The sequence below is a fragment of the Aethalodelphis obliquidens genome, unplaced genomic scaffold (assembly GCF_003676395.1).
Source record: "Aethalodelphis obliquidens isolate GAN/ISIS:26980383/991018 unplaced genomic scaffold, ASM367639v1 scaffold4, whole genome shotgun sequence".
Lineage (NCBI taxonomy): Eukaryota > Metazoa > Chordata > Mammalia > Artiodactyla > Delphinidae > Aethalodelphis > Aethalodelphis obliquidens.
Genome location: NW_020837948.1, coordinates 7,800,645 through 7,810,909, shown reverse-complemented (window position 1 = coordinate 7,810,909; position 10,265 = coordinate 7,800,645).

The window sequence follows — 10,265 nt, the reverse complement described above, 5'->3', positions numbered from 1 at the left end:
GCCTGTTTCTGCCTTGGCCAGCATGCAGCCAACTCACACTTCAGTGGCTTGTGAAGAACTTGCCCCTGGTGAGCACTCATCACTCAGCTTCCATTCAGGTTGGCTTTGCCCCAAGGCTCCCCCTCAGTGCTCTGCGCAATCGCAATCGCTTACTTTCCTTTTTCCCTCCAGATGCCAGAGTTAGCAGCCTATTGAAGGAAAACAACATCAAGGTAAAAGAACAATAAGACTGTGTCTAGTTTAGAACTTCCCAACCTAAGAGGCCTTGAAAGGTATTCAAGGAAGACCCAGAGTGCTGAATGTGTTGGCAACTGGCAGCGGGATAAAGTGAAGGTCCGGGAACTCGCATTAGAGGGTGAGTGCTAGGGACAGTGAGGTACAGCTCAGTATCGAGGAGTGGATCATCAGAGCTGGCTCTCAGGTCTTCAGACCCAGGAAGACAGTGCTTCCCTTGGGAAAACCTGGTGACCTCCCCCATGCCAGTCAGTCGCGGGCCCACAGCCTGGCCCTCCTCCTCTGCTTTCCTCCCTCCAGGCCTCTCCCCTTCCTTGCTCTTTCTGGAGGTTCTGCCCTGCCTGCTGAAATCAGAGCAGGCCTTGGCAGAGTGTTTGGGCTTTTTTTTTTTTTAAGCAAGGTTGGTTTGGTTCTAAATCTAGAGGAATACACTAGGATGCTTCCAGCATAGGGGGGTCTCTGTTTCTGTGTTAAATCACAGTCCAAATTTTAAAAAGTGAAAATACTCAGTAAATAATGGATGTGGGGGAACATGCAATGATGTGTACTTGCTGATGTGACTGGAAAAGGAATTTATCCTATGAAAATAACCACATTTTTGCAGAGATGTATGAACAAAGATATTTATAACTGCATTGTTTATAATAGAAAAAAAAGGAAACATTAGAAAGCCCTGCAAAAGGAGTTGGTTATTTAAACTCTAGCATATCCACTCACAGGCATGTCATGCAGCAGGATGATCTACGTGTATATTTATTGACAAGAAAGATGTATGCATGTATTGCTTAGAAAGAAAGAAGGAAGGAAGGGAGGGAGGAAGGGAGGAAAGAAAGAGAGAGAATGAAAAAGAAAGAAAGAGAGAGAGAGGGAGGGAAAGAGGGAGGGAGGGAGGGAGGAAGGAAGGAAGGAAGGAAGGAAGGAAGGAAGGAAGGAAGGAAGGAAGAGTATGGTCAGGCTACTCAGGATGGCTATTCTTTTGTTCTCTGTACATCCCCTGCTCAGTTAGTGCCTGCTTTACCTACACCTACCCTACTCACATGACTGACCTTCCTACATACTTGCCCCGGGCCTCAGCTAGAGATAGTTCTTATCAAAGAGGTGGTGAGGGGCGTGCCCCTCTGCTAGTTTCCCTGGTAACCTGATGTCAGTTCCCCCTATAACTGGCAATCTCCCCTTCCCTCTGGGAGCGAAGACTGCTGCCTTGTCCTGTCCACCGTCACACAGTGGGGTGTCGCTCCAGGACCTTGCTTCACACATGTAAGGTCCCCCTATCCACTAAATCATTGATGTCCCTGTCGCTGACTCCAGGCTCTTTATTCGGTCTTGAAGCTGGGCAAGTGCAGGCCTTGTAGGCCTGTGAGGTGCAGCCCAACAGAAAGAAAAAGAGAAATGGAAAAATCTTAAACATGCAAGGAAAGTAGCTTTGTACTCAGCCTGGAGGGTTGAAATCCAAAACTGTCTCTTAACCAACATGAGGACACAGGCAAGTGATATGATCTCCCTAGCCTCTGCTTCCTGCCTGTAAAATGGGCATAATAATGCCTGCCTCACACAGTTGTGAGGATTTGGTGGGATTAACACCTCTAAAGGCCCAGCTCAGGGTCTGGCATGTGGTGAGTGCTCAGCAGTGGGTACCCAGATGAGATGTGGACCAGTAGTATTTTTACTGGGTACCTGTGAGGAAGCCTGGAAACATTCTGGAAATTCATAGACAAATATTGGTTTTATTGGGCTAACTGGAATTATGGGTGATTTTCAATATTTTACAATTTTTCTACAAGGAATACATATTACTTATGTTGACTGAAAAAACATGCACAGCCTAAAAATTGAGAATTACGTTTTATTCGGTGGACCTTCTGAGAACTTCAAGCCCAGGAGGCAGCCTCTCAGATAGCTCTGAGGGACTGTTTCAAAGAGGGTAAGGTAAGGGAGGAGCCAGGATATAAAGGAAGGAGTTTTGCAACAAAGACCAGGTAGTCGGAACGTCAAAAGATTACTGTTAATTAAAGAAAAGCAGACATCTCGAGTTAATGAATTCAGTGCTTTTCTGTGTATGGGAAGATGCAAGAGTCTGTGCTCACTGAAATCATTCCCTTGATATGCACCTTAGCTATCTAAGGGCAGTATTCTTTCTTTCCCTTCCTGATTTCACTCGCACTCACTGTTGGGGGCCTTGTTAGTGGCTGATGGCTTGATGGCTGCAGCATCCTTTGCTTGCTGATATGGCAGGAGGCATTTTTCATCCACACTTAAATAATGATGATGTAGTTTTTAAAAAGGAAGTAACAATTGAAAAGGTTAAAAAAAAAAATTGCAGGCAAGCCAACAGAGCAGCCCCCAGGGCAAAGCTCCTGAGGACTGAGGTAGGGGTTGGGGGTATGTGGAGAGGGAGAATAGGCAGTGGGTGAAGGAAAAGAAGGAAAAGGATGATTAGACCTGAGGGCTGGTGCCCAAGGAGATGCACCTCAGAGGTCAGGCTCAAGGCCTCCCAAGCATGTTCCCCACTTTGGCCCCTCCTGGGGGAGTTTCTGGTAGGAGATACGGTGACCCGTCAGATGACCATGAGGGTGTGCAGCCACTTTTGACTGGTGAGAGAGCCTGACTCCGGCATTTCCAGGGAGCGGCCCTGTAGCTCCAGCCCTGGGTTCAGCTCTTCACCCACTCTCAGAAACCCAGCATCTTGTCTGTGTCCAGAGGAGGAAAGGCAGGGAATCCTAGTGAATTCCCATCTTTGGCATCCTGGTAGGATCCATACTCAAGGGCAGGATCTCCCAAGCAAATACAACCTGCTGGGAAAGGGATCCTGTGACTACCAAAGGGCTGCTGTGCCATCTCGCATCCCCACCTGCACCCGCCAACTGCCTGCTGGCCAGTGACATCAGGAAACATTTTTCCACATTAATGAGGTGTATGCTGCTTATGCCAGTTTATTGAGCATTCTTGGGGCATGGCTTATCCATATAAGTGAATTTTCCAAATAATTTAATTCCATCACACTGCAATTTTTTTTATTGGACTCATTTTTAGTTAATTTTTATTTTACCAAATTTATCAAAATAATGCATGCATATGGTTTAAATAAAATAGAGAGGTTTATAATAAAAGTACCCTCTTGACCTTTCTCTGTCTCACTCTCTTCAGAGGGAGCCTCTTTCAACCCTTTTATTAGTTTCTATTTCTGTTTATGTTATTTCTTGATTTACCAGTTTTAGACCTCTGTGGGCTTGCTGTGGTAGATAGAATTGAGCTCACCTACAAAACCACCTCTAGTTCTCCTCCTTCCATCCTTCCAGTAAGACTAATGCGATTTTTGTTAACTTAATACATAGTGAACGTAGACATTCTTCGCTGCTGTGCTAAGTAGTGTGTTCTGTGTCCGTCCTTGAGTTCTGGAAAAAAATTATATTAATTCTTTGATAATTTTCTCCCCTCTGTTTTATCTGTTGAACATACTGGGTTAATCATCTAGTTTTCTTATGTTTTCTTTTTTATTTACCCTCCCTTTGCCTTTTGGGTCTACTTTCCTGGAAAAACTTCCTTGCCTTTATCTTCCAATCCTTCTATTGACATTTTTTAATTTGGGCTTTTATATTTTTGGCTTGTATATATATATATATATTTTAATAAATTTATTTATTTTATTTATTTATTTTTGGCTGCATTGGGTCTTTGTTGCTGCTCACGGGCTTTCTCTAGTTGCAGTGAGCGGGGCTACTCTTCGTTGCGGTGGCTTCCCTTGTTGCAGAGCATGGGCTCTAGGTGTGTGGGCTTCAGTAGTTGTGGCGCACAGGCTCTGGAGCACAGGCTCAGTAGTTGTGGCTCACGGGCTCTAGAGCGCAGGCTCAGTAGTTGTGGTGTAGGGGCTTAGTTGCTTCATGGCATGTGGGATCTTCCCGGACCAGGACTCGAACCCGTGTCCCCTGCATTGGCAGGCAGATTCTTAACCACTGCGCCACCAGGGAAGCCCTGATGTGCCAAATTTTAATTCAGATACTTCAGCAAATCTCTTCAGTTTCTATCTTAAAATTTATTGTTTATTGGCCTTGGTATTTCTCTTCTCAGGAAAGCCCTTTGCTTGTATATTTTTAATATACAAGTACTCATTCTTGTTTCTGATTTTTCCTTTATCATAATATTACAGTCTTGTTTTATGGATATACCATCTGCCGCTTTTCTCTCCGAAGGTATTACTTATTTTTCCTGTGTCTATTAGTTTTGTTTTAATATTCTTGTATTCTCTCTAAATTGTCTTTTCTTCCCCTGGCTTCTTTTTGTTTGTTTTCTCTCTCTCCTTCCTGTTGGAGGCTTTCCTCAAACATCAAAAATATCTATTGATATTTATGAATGAAGCAATAAAAAGCTGAATTAAACTGTATTTGGGAAAACTTATCAACTGGGGCATCACTATAGGAAGGAAGCCAGGCTTTTTTTTTTTTTTAATACATCTTTGTTGGAGTATAATTGCTTCACAATACTGTTAGCATCTGTTGTTCAACCAAGTGAATCAGCCATAAGCATGCATGTATCCCCATATCCCCTCCCTCTTGAGCCTCCCTCCCACCCTCCCTACCCCAACCCTCTAGGTCCTCGCAAAGACCCAGCTAATCTCCCTGGGCTATGCTACTGCTTCCCACTAGCTATCTATTCTACATTTGGTAGTGTATGTATGTTGATGCTACTCTCACTTTGCCCCAGCTTCCCCCTCCCCACCCCGTGTCCTCAAGTCCATTCTCTATGTCTACGTCTTTATTCCTGCCCTTGCCACTAGGTTCATCAGTAACTTTTTTTTTTCTTTATTAGATTCCATATATATGCATTAGCATATGGTATTTCTTTTTCTCTTTCTGACTTACTTCACTCTGTATGACATATTCTAGGTCCACCCTCCTCACTACAAATAACTCAATTTCATTTCTTTTATGGCTGAGTAATACTCCATTGTATATATGTGCCACATCTTCTTTATCCATTCATCTGTCGATGGACATTTAGGTTGGTTCCGTGGCCTGGCTATTGTAAATAGTGCTGCAGTGAACATTGGGGTACATGACTCTTTTTGAATTATAGTTTTCTCAGGGTATATGCCCAGTAGTGGGACTGCTGGGTCATATGGTACTTCTATTTTTAGTTTTTTAAGGAATCTCCATATTGTTCTCCATAGTAGTTGTATCAATTTACATTCCCACCAACAGTGCAGGAGGGTTCCCTTTTCACCACACGCTTTCCAGCATTTATTATTTGTAGATTTTTTGACGATGGACATTCTGACTGGTGTGAGGTGATACCTCATTGTAGTTTTGATTTGCATTTCTCTAATAGTTAGTGATGCTGAGCATCTTTTCATGTGCCTCTTGGCCATCTGTATGTCTTCTTTGGTGAAATGTCTATTTAGGTCTTCCGTCCATTTTTTTTTTTTTTTTTTTTTTTTTTGCGGTACGCGGGCCTCTCACTGTTGTGGCCTCTCCCGTTGCGGAGCACAGGCTCTGGATGCGCCAGCTCAGTGGCCATGACTCACGGGCCTAGCTGCTCTGCAGCATGTGGGATCTTCCCGGACCAGGGCACGAACCCGTGTGCCCTGCATCGGCAGGTGGACTCTCAACCACTGTGCCACCAGGGAAGCCCCATCCACTTTTTAATTGGGTTGTTTGTTTTTTAGATATTGAGCTCCATGAGCTGTTCGTATATTTTGGAGATTAATCCTTTGTCCGTTGTTTCATTTGCAAATATTTTCTCCCATTCTGAGGGTTGTCTTTTCATCTTGTTTATGGTTTCCTTTGCTGTACAAAAGCTTTTAAGTTTCATTAGGTCCCATTTGTTTATTTTTGTTTTAATTTTCATTACTCTAGGAGGAGAGTCAAAAAAGATCTTGCTGTGGTTTATGTCAAAGAGTGTTTTTCCTATGTTTTTCTCTAAGAGTTTTATAGTGTCTAGTCTTACATTTAGGTCTTTAATCCATTTGGAGTTTATTTATTTATTTATTTATTTTGCGGTACGTGGGCCTCTCACTGCTGTGACCTCTCCCGTTGCGGAGCACAGGCTCTGGACGCGCAGGCCCAGCGGCCATGGCTCACGGGCCCAGCCGCTCCGCGGCATGTGGGATCTTCCCGGACCGGGGCACGAACCCGCGTCCCCTGCATCGGCAGGCGGACTCTCAACCACTGCCCCACCAGGGAAGCCCTGGAGCTTATTTTTGTGTATGGTGTTAGGTAGTGTTCTAATTTCATTCTTTTACATGTAGCTGTCCAGTTTTCCCAGCACCATTATTGAAGAGGCTGTTTTTTCTCCATTGTATGTTCTTGTCTCCTTTGTTGTAAATTAGGTGACCTTATGTGTGTGGGTTTATCTCTGGGCTTTCTATCCTATACCATTGATCTATAATTCTGTTTTTGTGCCAGTACAATACTGTCTTGATTACTGTAACTTTATAGTATAGTTTGAAGTTGGGCAGCCTGATTCCTCTAGCTGCTTTTTTCTTTCTCAAGATTGCTTTGGCTATTCAGGGTCTTTTGTGTTTCCATACGAATTGTAAAATTTTTTGTTCTAATTCTGTGAAGAATGCCATTGGTAGTTTGATAGGGATTGCATTGAATCTGTAGATTGCTTTGGGTAGTATAGTCATTTTCACAATATTGATTCTTCCAGTCCAAGAACATGGTATATTTCTCCATCTGTTTATGTCATCTTTGATTTCTTTCATCAGTATTTTACAGTTTTCTGAGTACAAGTCTTTCTCCTCCTTAGGTAGGTTTATTCCTAGGTATTTTATTCTTTTAGTTGCCATGGTAAATGGGATTGTTTCCTTAATTTCTCTTTCTGATTTTTCACTGTTAGTGTATAGGAATGCCAGAGATTTCTGTGCATTAATTTTGTATCCTGCAACCTTACCAAATTCATTGGTTAGTTCTAGTAGTTTTCTGGTGGCATGGCATCTTTAGGATTTTCTATGTATAGTATCATGTCATCTTCAAACAGTGACAGTTTTACTTTTTCTTTTCCAATTTGTATACCTTTTATTTCTTTTTCTTCTCTGATTGCCGTGGCTAGGACTTCTAAAACTATGTTGACTAAGAGTGGACATCCTTGTCTTGTTCCTGATATTAGTGGAAATACTTTCAGTGTTTCACAATGAAGTATGATGTTTGCTGTGGGTTTGACATATATGGCCTTTATTATGTTGAAGTGGATTCCCTCTATGCCCATTTTATGGAGTATTTTTTATCATAAATGAGTGTTGAATTTTGTCAAAAGCTTTTTCTGCATCTGTTGAGATGATCATATGATTTTGACTCCTTAATTTGTTAATGTGGTGTATTGTATTGATTTATTTGCATACATTGAAGAATCTTTGCACCCCGGGATAGATCCCACTTGATCGTGATGTATGGTCCTTTTAATATGTTGCTGGATTCTGTTGGCTAGTATTTTGTTCAGGATTTTTGCATCTATGTTCATCAGTGATATTGGTCTATAATTTTCTTTTTTTGTGGTATCTTTTTCTGGTTTTGGTATCAGGGTGATGGTGGCTTTGTAGAACGAATTTGGGAGTGTTCCTCCCTCTGCAATTTTTTGGAAGAGTTTGAGAAGGATTGGTGTTAGCTCTTCTCTAAATGTTTGATAGAATTCGCCTGTGAAGCCATCTGGTCCTGGACTTTTGTTTGTTGGAAGATTTTTAATTACAGTTTCAATTTCATTACTTGTGATAGGTCTGTTTCTATTTTCTAATTCTTCCTGGTTCAGTCTTGGAAAATTGTACCTTTCCAAGAATTTGTCCATTTCTTTGTGGCTGTCCATTTTATTGGCATATAATTGTTTGTAGTAGTCTCTTAAAATCCTTTGTATTGGGCTTCCCTGGTGGCGCAGTGGTTGAGAATCCGCCTGCCGATGCAGGGGACACGGGTTCGTGCCCTGGTCCAGGAAGATCCCACATGCCGCAGAGCGGCTGGGCCCGTGAGCCATGGCCGCTGAATCTGCGCATCCGGAGCCTGTGCTCCGCAATGGGAGAGGCCACAACAGTGAGAGGCCCGCATACCGCAAAAAAAAAAAAAAAAAAAAAAAAAAAAAAAAAAATCCTTTGTATTTCTGCGGTGTCAGTTGTGATTTCTCCTTTTTCATTTCTAATTTTTATTGATTTGCATCCTCCCCCTTTTCTTCTTATTTATTTATTTATTTATTTTTGGCTGCATTGGGTCTTCATTGCTGCGTGTGGGCTTTCTCTCGTTGCAGCGAGCAGGGGCTACTCTTCATTGTGGTGAGCGAGCTTCTCTTTGGGGTGTCTTCTCTTGTTGCAGAGCACGGGGTATGGGCACACGGGCTTCAGTAGTTGTGGCATTCGGGTTCAGTAGTTGTGGCTCGCAAGCTCTAGAGCAGAGGCTCAGTAGTTGTGGCACACCAGCTAAGTTGCTCCACAGCATGTGGAATCTTCCCAGATCGTGGCTCAAACCTGTGTCCACTGCATTGGCAGGTGGATTCTTAACCACTGCACCAGCAGGGAAGTCCCTCCGTTTTTTTCTTGATGAGGCTGGCTAAGGGTTTATCAATTTTGTTTATCTTTTGAAAGAACCAGCTTTTAGTTTTATTGATCTTTGCTATTGTTTTCTTTGTTTCTATTTCATTTATTTCTGCTCTGATCTTTGTGATTTCTTTCCTTCTACTGACTTTGGGTTTCCTTTGTTCTTCTTTCTCTTGTTGCTTTAGGTGTAGGGCTAGATTGTTTATTTGAGATTTTTCTTGTTTCTTGAGGTGAGATTGAATTGCTATAAACTTCCCTCTTAGAAATGCTTTTGCTGCGTCCCATAGGTTTTGGGTCATTGTGTTTTCATTGTCATTTGTTTCTATGTATTTTTTTATTTCTTCTTTTTTGATTTCTTCAGTGACCTTTTGATCATTTAGTAGCGTACTGTTTAGCCTCCATGTATTTGTGTTTTTTACAGTTTTTTTCCTGTAACTGATTTTCAGTGTCATAGCATTGTGGTCAGAAAAGATGCTTGATACGATTTCAGTTTTCTTAAATTTTCCGAGGCTTGATTTGTGACCCAAGATGTGATCTATCCTGGAGAATGTTCCACGTGCACTTGAGAAGAAAGTGTATTCTGCCACTTTTGGGTGGAATGTTCTATAAATATCAATTAAATCTATCTGGTCTATTGTGTCATTTAAAGCTTGTGTTTCCTTATTTATTTTCTGTTTGGATGTTATGTCCATTGGTGTAAATGGGGTGTTAAAGTCCCCTACTATTATTGTGTTACAGTCGATTTCCCCTTTCATGGTTGTTAGCATTTATTTGCCTTATGTATTGAGGTACTCCTATGTTGGGTTCATAAACATTTATAATTTTTATATCTTCTTGGATTGATCCCTTGATCATTATGTAGTGTCTTTCCTTATCCCTTGTAACAGTCTTTATTTTAAAGTCTATTTTATCTGATATGAGTATTGCTACTCCAGCTTTCTTTTGATTTCCATTTGCATGGGATATCTTTTTCCATCCTTTCACTTTCAGCCTATATGTGTCCCTTGGTCTGAAGTGGGCCTCTTGTAGACAGCATATATATGGGTCTTGTTTTTGTATCCATTCAGCCAGTCTGTGTCTTTTGGTTGGGGCATTTAATCCATTTACATTCAAGGTTATTATCAATATGTGTGTTCCTATTACCATTTTTTTAATTGTTTTGAGTTTGTTTCTGTGGGTCTTTTTCTTCTCTTGTGTTTCCCGCCTAGAGAAGTTTCTTTAGCATTTGTTGTAAAGATGGTTTGGTGGTCCTGAATTCTCTTAGCTTTTGCTTGTCTGAAAAGCTTTTGATTTGTCCATTGAATCTGAATGAGATCTTTACCAGGTAGAGTCATCTTGGTTGTAGGTTTTCCTCTTTCATCACTTTAAGTATATCCTGCCACTCCCTTCTGGCCTGCAGAGTTTCTGCTGAAAAATCAGCTGATAACCTTATGGGGATTCCTTTTTATGTTATTTTTTGTTTTTTTTCCTTGCTGCTTTTAATATTTTTTCTTTGAATTTAATTTTTGTTAGTTTGATT